The sequence below is a fragment of the Macaca thibetana genome, chromosome 15 (genome assembly GCF_024542745.1).
Source record: "Macaca thibetana thibetana isolate TM-01 chromosome 15, ASM2454274v1, whole genome shotgun sequence".
Taxonomy (NCBI): Eukaryota; Metazoa; Chordata; class Mammalia; order Primates; family Cercopithecidae; genus Macaca; species Macaca thibetana.
The window spans coordinates 60,043,633-60,059,600 of NC_065592.1; the positions used below are offsets into that span (position 1 = coordinate 60,043,633).

The window sequence follows — 15,968 nt, forward strand, 5'->3', positions numbered from 1 at the left end:
TTGGAGTATTCAGGAGACCCATCTCACATGCAGAGACACACATAGGCTCAAAATAAAGGGATGGAGGAAGATCTACCAAGCAAATGGAGAATAAAAAAAAAGCAGGGGTTGCAATCCTAGTCTCTGATAAAACAGACTTTAAACCATCAAAGATCAAAAGAGACAAAGAAGGCCATTACATAATGGTAAAGCAATCAATTCAATAGGAAGAGCTAACTATCCTAAATATATATGCACCCAATGCAGGAGCACCCAGATTCATAAAGCAAGTCCTTAGAGACTTACAAAGAGGCTTAGACTCCTATACAATAATAATGGGAGACTTCAACACCCCACTGTCAACATTAGACAGATCAATGAGACAGAAAGTTAACAAGGATATCCAGGAATTGAACTCATCTCTGCACCAAGCGGACCTAATAGATGTCTACAGAACTCTCCACCCCAAATCAACAGAATATACATTCTTCTCAGCACCACATAGCACTTATTCCAAAATTGACCACATAGTTGGAAATAAAGCACTCCTCAGCAAATGTACAAGAACAGAAATTATAACAAACTGTCTCTCAGACCACAGTGCAATCAAACTAGAACTCAGGACTAAGAAACTCAATCAAAACCGCTCAACTACATGGAAACTGAACAACCTGCTCCTGAATGGCTACTGGGTACATAACGAAATGAAGGCAGAAATAAAGATATTCTTTGAAACCAATGAGAACAAAGATACAACATACCAGAATCTCTGGGACACATTTAAAGCAGCGTGTAGAGGGAAATTTATAGCACTAAATGCCCACAAGAGAAAGCTAGAAAGATCTAAAATTGACACTCTAACATCACAATTAAAAGAACTAGAGAAGCAAGAGCAAACACATTCAAAAGCTAGCAGACGGCAAGAAATAACTAAGATCAGAGCAGAACTGAAGGAGATAGAGACACAAAAAACCCTCCAAAATATCAATGAATCCGGGAGCTGGTTTTTTGAAAAGATCAACAAAATTGATAGACCGCTAGCAAGACTAATAAAGAAGAAAAGAGAGAAGAATCAAATAGACGCAATAAAAAATGATAAAGGGGATATCACCCCCGACCCCACAGAAATACAAACTACCATCAGAGAATACTATAAACACCTCTATGCAAATAAACTAGAAAACCTAGAAGAAATGGATAATTTCCTGGACACTTACACTCTCCGAAGACTAAACCAGGAAGAAGTTGAATCCCTGAATAGACTCTGAAATTGAGGCAATAATTAATAGCCTACCAATGAAAACAAGTCCAGGACCAGATGGATTCACAGCTGAATTCTACCAGAGGTACAAGGAGGAGCTGGTACCATTCCTTCTGAAACTATTCCAATCAATAGAAAAAGAAGGAATCCTCCCTAACTCATTTTATGAGGCCAACATCATCCTGATACCAAAGCCTGGCAGAGATACAACAAAAAAAGAATTTTAGACCAATATCCCTGATGAACATTGATGCAGAAATCCTCAATAAAATACTGGCAAACCGCATCAGAGAAATGCAAATCAAAACCACAATGAGATACCATCTCACACCAGTTAGAATGGCAATCATTAAAAAGTCAGGAAACAACAGGTGCTGGAGAGGATGTGGAGAAACAGGAACACTTTTACACTGTTGGTGGGATTGTAAACTAGTTCAACCATTATGGAAAACAGTGTGGTGATTCCTCAAGGATCTAGAACTAGAAGTACCATATGACCCAGCCATCTCATTACTGGGTATATACCCAAAGGATTATAAATCATGCTGCTATAAAGACACATGCACACGTATGTTTATTGCGGCACTATTCACAATAGCAAAGACTTGGAATCAACCCAAATGTCCATCAGTGACAGACTGGATTAAGAAAATGTGGCACATATACACCATGGAATACTATGCAGCCATCAAAAAGGATGAGTTTGTGTCCTTTGTAGGGACATGGATGCAGCTGGAAACCATCATTCTTAGCAAACTATCACAAGAACAGAAAACCAAACACCGCATATTCTCACTCATAGGTGGGAACTGAACAATGAGATCACTTGGACTCGGGAAGGGAAACATCACACACCGGGGCCTATCATGGGGAGGGGGGAGGTAGGAGGGGGGAGGGATTGCATTGGGAGTTATACCTGATGTAAATGACGAGTTGATGGGTGCTGACGAGTTGATGGGTGCAGCACGGCAACATGGCACAAGTATACATATGTAACAAACCTGCACGTTATGCACATGTACCCTAGAACTTAAAGTATAATAATAATATAAAATAAATAAATATTAAAATAATAATGATAATAAAAAATAAAAAATCAAAATCAAAATACTGACAAACCGAATCCAGCAGCACATCAAAAAGCTTATCCACCATGATCACGTGGGCTTCATCCCTGAGATGCAAGGCTGGTTCAACATAAGCAAATCAATAAACGTAATCCAGCATATAAACAGAACCAAAGACAAGAACCACATGATTATCTCAATAGATGCAGAAAAGGCCTTTGACAAATTCAACAGCCCTTCATGCTAAAAACTCTCAATCAATTCGGTATTGATGGAACGTATTTCAAAATAATAAGAGCTATTTATGACAAACCCACAGCCAATATCATACTGAATGGGCAAAAACTGGAAGCATTCCCTTTGAAAACTGGCACAAGACAGGGATGTCCTCTCTCACCACTCCTGTTCAACATAGTGTTGGAAGTTCTGGCCAGGGCAATCAGGCAAGAGAAAGAAATAAAAGGTATTCAGTTAGGAAAAGAAGAAGTCAAATTGTCCCTGTTTGCAGATGACATGATTGTATATTTAGAAAACCCCATTGTCTCAGCCCAAAATCTCCTTAAGCTGATAAGCAACTTCAGCAAATCTCAGGATACAATATTAATGTGCAAAAATCACAAGCATTCTTATACACCAGTAACAGACAAACAGAGAGCCAAATCATGAATGAACTTCCATTCACAATTGCTTCAAAGAGAATAAAATACCTAGGAATCCAACTTACAAAGGATGTAAAGGACCTCTTCAAGGAGAACTACAAACCACTGCTCAGTGAAATAAAAGAGGACACAAACAAATGGAAGAACATACCATGCTTATGTATAGGAAGAATCAATATTGTGAAAATGGCCATACTGCCCAAGGTAATTTATAGATTCAATGCCATCCTCATCAAGCTACCAATGAGTTTCTTCACAGAATTGGAAAAAACTGCTTTAAAGTTCATATGGAACCAAAAAAGAGCCCACATTGCCAAGACGATCATAAGTCAAAAGAACACAGCTGGAGGCATCACGCTACCTGACTTCAAACTATCCTACAAGGCTACAGTAACCAAAACAGTATGGTACTGGTACCAAAACAGAGATATAGACCAATGGAACAGAACAGAGTCCTCAGAAATAATACCACACATCTACAGCCATCTGATCTTTGACAAACCTGAGAAAAACAAGAAATGGGGAAAGGATTCCCTATTTAATAAATGGTGCTGTGAAAATTGGCTAGCCATAAGTAGAAAGCTGAAACTGGATCCTTTCCTTACTCCTTATACAAAAATTAATTCAAGATGGATTAGAGACTTAAATGTTAGACCTAAAATCATAAAAACTCTAGAAGAAAACCTAGGTAATATCATTCGGGACATAGGCATGGGCAAGGACTTCATGTCTAAAACACCAAAAGCAATGGCAACAAAAGCCAAAATTGACAAATGGGATCTAATTAAACTAAAGAGCTTCTGCACAGCAAAAGAAACTACCATCAGAGTGAACAGGCAACCTACAGAATTGGAGAAAATTTTTGCAATCTACTCATCTGACAAAGGGCTAATATCCAGAACCTACAAAGAACTCAAACAAATTTACAAGAAAATAAAACCCCATCAAAAAGTGGGCAAGCGATATGAACAGACATTTCTCAAAAGAAGACATTCATACAGCCAACAGACACATGAAAAAATGCTCATCATCACTGACCATCAGAGAAATGCAAATCAAAACCACAATGAGATACCATCTCACACAGTTAGAATGGCAATCATTAAAAGTCAGGAAACAACAGGTGCTGGTGAGGATGTGGAGAAACAGGAACACTTTTACACTGTTGGTGGGATTGTAAACTAGTTCAACCATTATGGAAAACAGTGTGGTGATTCCTCAAGGATCTAGAACTAGAAGTACCATATGACCCAGCCATCCCATTACTGGGTATATACCCAAAGGATTATAAATCATGCTGCTATAAAGACACATGCACACGTATGTTTATTGCGGCACTATTCACAATAGCTAAGACTTGGAATCAACCCAAATGTCCATCAGTGACAGACTGGATTAAGAAAATGTGGCACATATACACCATGGAATACTATGTAGCCATAAAAAAGGATGAGTTTGTGTCCTTTGTAGGGACATGGATGCAGCTGGAAACCATCATTCTCAGCAAACTATCGCAAGAACAGAAAACTAAACACTGCACATTCTCACTCATAGGTGGGAACTGAACAATGAGATCACTTGGACTCGGGAAGGGGAACATAACACACTGGGGCCTATTATAAGGAGGGGGGAGGGTTTGCATTGGGAGTTATACCTGATGTAAATGACGAGTTGATGGGTGCTGACGAGTTGATGAGTGCAGCACACCAACATGGCGCAAGTATACATATGTAACCAACCTGCATGTTATGTACGTGTACCCTAGAACTTAAAATATAATAATAATAATAATAATAAAAGAAAATGTGTTTTCAAAGTCTTATATAAAAAGAGACAGTAGATTATATTTTTGTTTGTATTGCTTTGGCCAAATGTTTTAATAACTTTATTATTCAACATGGTCAATAAAATTTTATGTATGTACATAAAATTATTTAACCCCCCCCCCAAAAATAAATACAGTTGGAAAGTGGTTAATTCCATGGGACCAAAGTACACTTTTTGAAATATATATATATATATATATATAAAATATATATATATATATATATTTTTTTTTTCCTTGAGTAGGAGGAAGGAGGAAGTAGGGGTAGAGAGAGAGGACTTTTTATGAAGAGGGACTAGAATGTGCCCAAGATGGACAGAGTAAGCTTTTTATGTTCAGGGTTTTGATAGTGACTAGCTTATCTAGTCTAGATCTCGGGGCACTACAGCTTTTCTTTCTTTGGAGTTGGAGAGGTAAAATGCAATAATATTTTCTTTGGGGATTTGGAATACATTTATTTCAATGTATTTGATATTTTTGAAAAAGTGCCATATTTGGTGGGTAGGTTTTCAGTGTGAACCCAGGCACATTTTAAAAAGTCATGATATAGATAACTGTAGACTTGGACTGTGATTAACTTTGTTTCAATAGGAATATTAAGTTCAATTATATGATAGTGAGGACAGTACTTACCGCAGTAGTTCTGCAAAGAAAGTGAACAATTAGGTCCTTGGGTCCACTGGGCTACTCTGGAGGTTTTCCTTTTTGGGCAGTGAGTTGGTAAGGTATTGTCAGTGTGCACGTCCCAGCAAGAGCACAGTTGCATTACAGCTCACTGTGTTTTTCTCATCCCTTCCAACTCCTTAGCCCACACTTTGCTAAGTGTAGCTGGTAACCTAGCGGAACTGAAGCTTTGTGCATTGTACCATTTGATCAGTAACACACTTACGGAAGATGATCTTGTCAGTTGTAAACAAATATTCAGTGGGGCATCATTTTATTCCTCCAGTTGGTGGGAGAAAACTAAATACCAAGAAAAAACAAAAACATGATCAGGCAATAAACCAGAGCTTTTACCTAATATATATGTAAAAAACTGTTAATTCCTTGATTCTCTGTATATGCCAATACTATATTGATACCATATTTGAAAGTTTCCAGTGTGTTTTAATTCTCTAACTTTTCACAGATAAATGGAAGACATGTAAGCTGAGTTTAATGTAGAAAGCAGTCATATTAAGTGCTACCCATACCATGTGGTATTTCTCCCCTGACTACAAAACATTTGCCTTTTGGAAGAATGGATGGCTCAAGGGATTAGTGATGGGGAAGTGGAGGTTTTCACGTTGGTTCAGATTTGACCTTGGTCAGTGATGCTTGAAAATCAGCACTATTTAATAGGCATTAAGAGAGCCCACTTTTTGATCCACTTCCAGTGGATAAATATCCATAGTTCTTTAATGCCATAGTTGCGGAACTAATTGGCAGAATTAAATGATTTAAGAACTTTACTCCCCTTTTGCCCTCAGAAAATAGTTGGTTGTTGTTTAAATCAGAATCGTGGAAACTGCATGAGTTGTTTCTGAGGACCCGAGACTATAGCTAGCTTTGCAGCTCTTACTGTATTGGGAAGCTTATGTACTTTGAATTACTTTCAGTAGGTGAGGCTGGAGAAAGCAAAGACTATTTTTTTCTTTTAGTTTGCAATTTTGCCAAATTCGAGGCTTGCTCATCTGATCGCAGACACACTTAAAAAACAATACAGGAGTCATTTATTGCCAGAGATTCATTCTTCTTTTCTCCATGATCAAATAAAGGGAGTATAAGAGCCATCTCTTTTCTGTCTCCTCATTTTCCCTCCCCTGGAAGAATTTCAAGTGCATACAACTTTTCTGACACCCTGCTTCTGATTGATATGATGGACTTCTGCAGTGTGGCTTAAGTGCAGTTAGTAGTGTTTTACATTTTACACTCAGTAACTGCCAGTCTTGATCACTCTGCATTTATAGAGCGTCCAGGGAAGGGTATGCACTCAGGGATGATATATTACCTGCTAATTTGTTTGCTGAAAGATAGGCCCATATATTTAGAATGATGACAGATCAGAATATTTGGCTAAGTATATCAGTCAGTGTCTCATTTTTCAAAACATGAAAACTCCAGCATGCTGCTATAAAAATGCTGTGCTGGAGATGGATTTTACTTGCCAAATGGATTTCTGTCCTGACTAGATTCACTTGCTTATTTATTTATTTTTAAAAGTCATCTTTTGTTATATCCTAAGTTGGATAATGAAAACTTGTGGCTGATTCTTTTTCTTCTTTTACAGTTTCTGTTTGTCATTCCTGCAACTCACTTTCCTTTTTCTTATTATAGCAGTGTTGGACACCAACATCTTTCGCACATAAAGAAGGTCAAGTACAGAAATCTGTAGGTCTGACTACTCTTTGTTCTCTCTGTCTGTGGCCAAGAGGTGTAGACAAGGCCTTCACTGAAGGATAAAGGGAAAAAAACAATGGGCTTTCTAACCCAGCTGAGAGGCTTTAGGATTGTAAGAGAAATTAAAAGCACCATCCAGGAAGGCGGAAAAGCAGTAGTTATGCTTAGCAGGTAGAGATGCTGCTTGTTCCAGATGTCTCTGTGGACCTTTATTGAGCTGTTCTTTCCTTGTGCACATAAGGGAATCTGGAAACGTATTTAGTCTCGTTTGTCTGAATAGACTGTCAACAAAAAGAAAAGGAAAAGGCTGTTTCAATTATTATTTGTCAAATATATGACACCCTCCCTACCCAGTAGGGACCTGGCTTTAGGACAGTAAGATTAGATAGTGAATAAAAGGTATTCTTAGTTCACCTGTTATAGCAAGTGATCTTAAAAAAAAAAGTGTTGTAGATATTATCAGATCAGATTCCAGGTAAACCCATTAATGCTGTTCCTCCATGACATGTTACTGATTTTCCCAGGACTGCACTTGTAATCCATATGTTTTGAAGGTATTTATATCTGGAGTTGATCATAGCTGCAGGGATGAAGTTTTCCTTTGAATTCTGCCTAGTATGCTTCTTGGAAACTTTCCCCAGCATGTCTGACAGCTCTGGTAGGTTACTGTGCTTCTGAGCTCTTAGCTCCAGGTTTATGAGATCTAAGCTAGCAAGCCAGCAGGGCTCTGAGCTGTGATTGGATGGGAATGGGGGGTAGGAGGTGCTAGAAGATGTTTCATTGGGTACAGTATAAATAAAATAAAGACCAAATGCAAAGAATGCTCTGGGACCTAGTGTTTTTGAGATTTCACAACTCTCATTAGTTAAGACTTGAAGCCAGTCTTTCAGAGGAGAACCTATTGCATCACCTATTATACTACACAAAGTATTAGGGAAACTCATTTTTCTGGTCTTACCAGGCAGAATGATAGGCAGGGCTTCTGAGCCTCTTATTCTTAAGAATAGTGTCTTCTCTTAGAAAATCAAAATGATAAATTATTTCTACCTGGTCATCCCCTAAAAACACTTAATATATAAAATTCCACATATATCTGGGAAATGATTCTTCTGCCATTAAATTTATTTACTCCTTTTTTCTTGTCACTCTTTTTTTGCATTTGCAGTTTCTTTTATTACACTTGAATCTGTTTAACCAAATTGTCTTTGAAATTGTCTTTGCTGGTGCTAAGGGTCCATTGGTGGGTTGTTTATATTTATGAAGTAGTTTATTAAAATCTGTTAGTGTCATATACCAAATTTTAAATTCCTTTACATGTTACTTTTGAGGTACAAAGCTTTGCCTTTTGGTTTTAGAAGTGTAAATTAGTTCTAAACTTTTTTTTTTTTGGGTGAGGATTGCATGAATGATGGTGGTGGTAGAGGTAGTGGTGGGAGTGGAAACAGTGATAGCAGAATTCAACCATATTTTAAATTACTGTCATGGTATATTTTTGCTTTTGGTTCTATGTAGCCAATGACTGGAAACTTACAGTGATTATGAAGCTAGTTTTACTGTGGAAGCTACTGAGTCACTTAGTGTGAGAACATAGCCCTTTTCACAAGCATAACTTGCAGTACACTGTAAATGTTGACATGCTTGGCTTTATATATATCCTCAGTAATAAATGTGATTAAATAAAGCATGAAAATATGACATAAACTATTTATAGAAAGATAATATTTAAATTATTGTGTCTGAGGTTATGCTTAGGATTCTCTCCATCTCCCCTTGGTGATCCTCCTTACTTCTGTTCCCTAATCTCCGCGCCCCCCACCCCTCAAACCCAAACAAACCAAAACCCAACAACTCTACATTCTTCAAAAGGATCAGAGAAAGTTAATTATAGTGATATGCGCAAGTAGGACAATCATAGCTGTTGGTCTGTCCCAAAGCCTACAGAAGGTTCTTATTTCATAAGCAGAGATAATTTGTTTTTCTCTGTGTGCCATATGGTTTTGCAACTGCAGAGATCAAACAGATTTGTGGATGTAAACTTCAGTTCTGTACTTAAAAAACTTTGAGTTGTGTGGAGATTTTCATAATGTGCTTGAATCATTGATGCCAGCCAGGTCTGTTGGAGTCAAGGATCTCTTGTCAGTTCTGTAAGCAACTATGTATGGTGGTTTTTATTTGCCTTGGACTTTAAAGACAACTTTGGAAAGGAAACTTGGAACACAAATTGTCAACTGGAATGCAATGATTGTCTTTTGCTATAAAGATGATGATTAAAACCAGCAATCATTAGCATAGAAGGATAATAGTTCTGAGGCTGCCCAGGTGGTCTCTGGAAAAGATTGGAGTTTTTTCTTAATCAGAGAAGTTTTAATTACACGAATTTATTTTGGGATTAATTATTTTGGGGATAGTCTTCAGAATGAAGAGTTTGAGTATCTTGATTGCTAATTTTAAAATGAGAAAAAAATGTAAGTGTGCCAATGATTTCCCTCATTTTTTGTGTATATGTATAGTGCTCTGTCCTGCTGGTCACAATGTATATAATTTTTAATACAGTGCTCCATTGATCTAAAGTAGATACATGTTAACTAGAGAAATAGGCATGTGATTGTGCACACACGTGTGTGTGTGTGTGCGCATGCATGTGTAACCTGGAGAAAAGTACAGGAGGTGGCACACACACACACACAAAATAAAGTAGACACATGTTCTCTGGTCCCTTTGCTTTTCAATTATAACATTTAACAGTATACCCAAATTATTTAAACTGTCTCAATTTATAGATATAACATTTGATAGGGTCTAATATTTCAAATATTTCGAGGTAGCTAGAAGAGAGGATTTGAAATGTTACCAACACGTGGAAATAATAAGCATGCAAGGTGATGACACCCCAAATACCCTGACTTGATTGTTACACATTCTATATGTGTAAAAAATACTCACATGTACCCCATAAATATGTAAAATATTATGTATCAATGAAAGAAAAAGAATAAAAATAGAATAAAAATTTTAAATAAGAGTGTAAGGTGATCCTCTCTGCTTAGAATGCTGCCTCCTGTTAGCCCACAGTGTTCCCAGCCCACAAGCCTTAAAATCTTAGATAAAATGTTATTCCCTGAGGACCTTCACACCAGCTTCTTCTACTATTAGGTTTTCTGGGCACACCCTATATCTACTTCTTTTGTGCAGCAACATCACATTTGTAAAAATTCTTTAACTTTGGTTTACCTAACTCCCCTGCTGTTTATCTAGCTCCAAAGAGCAGGGACTGCTTGTCTTGTTTTTGTTCTTTTCCCCAACTCATGGGTCATAATGGGTTCTCAGTAAGTATGTGTTGAATGAATGATAGTATAGTTGGTATAAATCATGCTTATTTAGTATGTATAGATATAATATTTTTTCTTTTGCTAATTTTCATATACATCATCTTTCAAAATAGCAGTTGTGGCTTTTTGCCCCCTTCTTTTAAAAATGACTACATACCTTCTGTTTGCATATATTGAAGGGATCTGGTGTCTGGGTATCCAGATGTTATTTCTAATTTTTTTTTCTTCACTTCAGCTTGTGCATGGCGGCTATTATTTTGCTATTTCCCAGGCTTATAATTCCAGAACCCTCAGCAGGAATAAGCAGGCAGTAATGAATTTCTATGTAAACTTCACAATATGTTTCATTTTTGTTGGTACAGAGAACAAGACCTGAGACTGCTTGAAAAGTACAGGTTTACAGTGTGAGCTTTTAGAAATCATGTTATCCAAGTCTCCCTCATTTTATATCTGAAGAAACTAGTGGCACAAAGAATATACTTGGTGTTGCCCAAAGTAAAATGACTAGTCTGGTTAGGGTTTACGTAGGGTTAAGAACATAGTCACTTGCTTCTGTGTTAGTACTCTTGCTGCTACAGAATCCTTGTATTTGTCAGAAAGTCAGTCTTTCTTTTTACCAAAACTTTGTTGTGCATATTGAACATTCAGGAGTGTCTATTCTATAAATATGTATTTTATGCTCTCTGAGGCAGTAATAACAGGTACACAGCATTTGACAGCACAGAGTATTTTATCCTATATGACTCAGGTCAGGGGAGGCACTCAAATTGAAGGATGCAATGTGATGCATTTCAAAGGGGTGAAGTGATTTGGCCAAAGGCTCTACCATGGTAAAATTGGTCACCATGCCTCTGCCTACCCCTGCAAAAGGCATTGGCTTTGAGATAAATATCCCTGTATAATAAAGTCAGCAACTTATCAGATAAATTAATATGGAATGCCAAAATAAAGAGAAGTTTTATTCTGCCAGAGTGCTATTCTTACCCTTTGTACTGACGTAAAATGCCCCCACCCCTCTGCTTTCATAAAAGCAGCTTGGAAACTGGAATGGCAACTTGAACACCACTTACTTTAATCAGTTAACAAAAGCTTTGTTTATTTTGTTTCCTTTTAATAGCAGAAGTGTCTCATCTTTTAAAAATACTCAGACATATGTTTTGCAAAGGAATATCCTTTGCTCTCTTTCTTTAGGAACACAAATATTCCAAAATACTTATATCGGTATTTTAAAATGGAATCCTATTATAAAGTATAACTTTATTTTTATATAAAATTATTTTTAGTAAAAACAAATTAGCGAAACGCTCAGTGAATGATTCCTGAGAGACCATATCCCATGAAGCCCCATTTTCCTGCTACAGAGTTCCTGGGCCCTAAAGGTGGACCTGGAACAGGATAAAACAACCATGGTGCTATAATTTACCCTCATCATTCAGCCTTTTGGTGAAAAAGACAAGCAGCAATCAGGGTGATTCAGACCCTTCACCAGGATTGTGAGGAAGCTATGAGAAAGATGCTCTCTCCTTCCTTTCTGTTTGCAATGCTGGCAAATTTCAAATCCAAAACAGTTTGCAGTCATGGTCCCCCCCTTCTGGAAACAGAGCTTACTGATGAAAATGATGCCAACAGTTTCTCTTAGTGGGCAAAGGGAGTATGAATTGCATTTGCTAAGTGATATTCCAGGGATGTCCTTCAGGCAGTGGTTGTAAAACTACAGTGTACTTAAGAATTCCCTGGGGGTTTGTTTAAAAATGCAGATTCTTGATCTCTACCCCAGACTGAGTCAGCCTCTCTGGGGGTCCAGGAATCTGTATTTCACACAAATATCTCAGCTGAGTTTAATGCTTTTGGGTGTTGTTGAATTGATAAGAGCCTATTCTTCAACTTGGCAGCTGAGGATGTGATGCTGGCTTGTATTTAGGCACAAGTGAGATTTAGGTTTATTGCAATGAAAAAGTTATCTTGCAGTTAGGGTTAGAAAGATGCTTCCTGGTTGGGTGCAGTGGCTCACATCTGTAATCACAGCACTTTGGGAGGCTGAGGCAGGCATATCACTTGAGGTTAGGTGCTTGAGATCAGCCTGGCCAATGTGGTGAAACCCCGTCTCTACAAAAAAAAAAAAAAAAAAAAATTGCTTCCTGAAGGTCAAATATGGGGCTCCACGTTTATTAGGACAAATCATTTGTTAAAAAGAAACATTCTTTCCTAAAGATATGAGTTTGGGAATATGATTTTGTGGATGGTTGTTGTAGTGGTCACTGAAATCAATGGTTCTCTGTTGATGTACCTGCCAGCCCACGTTCTCCAGGGCTGCTGTTTATTACTGTCCTTGGCTTCCTTCCTGCAGCCTCTTTTTCTTTTTTCAATCAACTGTAAAAAGTGAACTACAGCCAACTGTAGGCCTGAACAACCAGAGAGGAGAGGAATAGCTAGTGATGTCTGTATCAATCGTCTATCCAGTTATTTTTTGGTTTTCTTTGGTTATCAATATAGGTTATTCCCCTCTCTAATTATTTTCCATATGTTGTCTCTTGATTCAAGATAAGGAATGAAAGAAGCCCTGGGAATAGAAAGTGTGACCTTCTCCCAACAGTTTCTTCCCAGGACTTGCTCTCTCCCGGTACTTTTTGCCACTAGATTTTTCTGTTTTTGAAACAGGGTAGAATTACTCCCTAATTAAGATACCTTTGCTAGTGTTTCTCTTCCTTAACCCTAGTTGATTTACACAGAGTTTTTATGGACCCTATTGCATTTTCACTAGTGCTTTTCTCTAGGAAGAGACTAATGGGATACATAGATATTCTTATTTGTTCCTTCCAACTAAGCAGTAGCCTGAAATAGGTGAGGAAGTAGCAATTTATAAAGATGTGGGCTTATTGTCTACACAGTAAAAATCTGGACCAGGTGTGGTGATAGTCACTGTAGTAGAAATTTTGGTGGGGGTAATAATGATGATGTGGCCAAAACTGTCAAGCAGAGCTTTAAAGGTTTTAGCTATATTAACTCATTCAGTTTTTACAAAACCACTATCAGGTAATGTTGATTATAATTCCCATTTTAAAGATGAAAAAAATGGACCACAGAGAGATTAATTGGCTTAAACTAGTGAATTGCAGAGGCAGATTTTGAAACCAGGTAACCTGCTACCTGATTCCATGCCTTCAACCCCACTATGTTACTCTGCTCTCTTACCAAATTAGCAGTTCACAACACCTGACCAAAAGCCCCTTCTTAAGGAAGAATGGTGGAATTTGAGGAGGACTGCATCTGTTTTCTTGGTGGTATGAACAGGGGCCAGGAGGTGGGAAAGTGCAAAACTTGTGGAGGAAATGATGTTTCTGAGACTCAAATTGCAGGTGTTAAAGGCTGGAAGAGTAGGTTGCATTCTTCTGCTGAATCGTAATCATTGGATGCAGACTGACTGCTACTGCTATAGCTCCAAGGTCTTCAAATCTTGTGCCGATTGCATACATTGTTGTCATAAGCTTAGGTTGTTTCAAAATACATAATTTGGGTCATACTGTAAAAATTGGCATTTGAAAATAGACCTTTTACATAATATACTTAAGTAGAGCTGATGAAAGATCTAACATTGTCATAGCAACCACCATTCATTAAAAAAAAAATCAGTGAACAAGCTCTTTAATTGGAAACTTATCTCTCCCTGTTTACTTGAACTCTTTTGTAATCTTACTTCTCCCCCAACTTTTCTTTTTTTTGAGATGGAGTTTTGCTCTTTTGCCCAGGGTGGAGTGCAGTGGTGCAGTCTCTGGTTGCTGCAACCTCCTACTCATGGGTTCAAGCGGTTCTTCTGCCTCAGCCTCCTGAGTAGCTGGGATTACAGGTGCCCGCCACCACAGCTGGCTAATTTTTATATTTTTAGTAGTGATGGGAGTTCACCATGTTGGCCAAGCTGGTCTCGAACTCCTGACCTTGTGATCCACACACCTCAGCCTCCCAAAGTGCTGAGATTACAGGTGTGAGCCACTGCGCCTGGCCTTCTCCCCCAATTTTTATTCTAATATAGCACATGTTCATGTTTTAGAGTCTTTTGTGGATTATCATGTCATACTTATGTAATAAAAATATATCAATATTGAAAATTAAAAATATCCTGTGCCTCAAGGATTATTTAATCCAGAAGTAATTGTCTAAACATTTCCATTTGTGGAATGGAGTTGATCAAAATAACATGATTATATTACAAATTCTGATAAATGATTGATAAAAAGTAAAAATTATATCTCTTTATACATTCATCTATTGCAGGTATACAAGTGTTTTTTTTCTTTAAAAATTCATTTATTACTAGATGAGAAAAGATTTGGCATTACTTTTATTTTCCATTTTTCTTTTCTGTGTAAGATGCAGGCATTTAAAAAACTTGTCAAAATTGAAAAAGGGAGTATTATAGCAGTGTCAGTCAATTGTTCAGAGTTTTTCTGAAGTTATATGGCAAAACTCACACAGTAATCTCATCAGAAATTATTTTTAGTAATTTATTGGCAGATGGCTTAAAGAATGGATGCTCCTGTAATTTTGTTTGAAGCAATCCAACTTGCAAAAGCATTTTATTCCCTTTTAGATGTCTAGAAATGTTTCTTATTTATTTCTTTGCATCAAGACCAGTTTGCTTCCATTGGGTCTCCTCCTTGTTGCCTGGAAGGTTTTATAATCGTGGGCAGAGTGCCTAGTGAGATGAGGGGAGGGTGGTGGCTGAGAGGTATGCCCACTTTAGGAAGTAAGAGGGAGTTAGGAAAGAGAAGGGAAATTCTCAGGCATATTATTTTACAAGGAAGTTGAAGATGGAGAAATAGTTTTTTTCCTTTAGAGTTTTCATGTACCCTAAATGTTGTACATAGCCCAATTTAAATACCATCAATGTAGAATGTAGTAGAGTAGTGAGATTTTAAGTTTTATATTTCCTCAGCTTTGTGGTTTCAAGAACTAAGTTGTAGCCTGGGTGTGGTGGCTCACGCTTGTAATCCTAGTACTTTGGGAGGCCGAAGTGGGAGAACCGTTTGATCCCAGGAGTTCAAGACCACCCTGGGCAACATGGTGAGACCCTGTCTCTATTTAAAAAAAAAAAGAACTCAGTTTTAGCTCTAAACATTTAGATTGGAGGCTAACACTTACAGAGGAAACTGTGTTTTCAACCAAACCGCTGTTTCCAGCATGAAAATAAACCAGAGAATCCAGTGCAAGATTAGGTTAAGATGATTTGTGGGGTCAGTTAGATGACCTTCAGGAGGAGTGTTCTCTGAAGACTGGTCTGGCAGTCCTGGGGAAGGGGATGATTGGGAGTGGCCACCACCATATGCTTTATTGTATTTGTTTAGCTTCACAAAACCCTTCTTAATTCGACACCAGCTGACTACCTACTGTAGTTGTAGTTAATTAATTAGTTAGAAAGGAATAATTAAAATTAAAATGATTGTTTCTTACAGACTTAAATTCTCTTTCCACCGT

General features: G+C 37.6%; 1 protein-coding gene across 1 annotated transcript in view; it reads left to right on the forward strand.

Annotated features, from left to right (window-relative positions):
• The window catches only part of MLLT3 (MLLT3 super elongation complex subunit), a 286,736-nt gene that overhangs the window by 55,570 nt on the left and 215,198 nt on the right, over positions 1–15,968 (forward strand). The gene's annotated exons all lie outside the window — the stretch shown is intronic.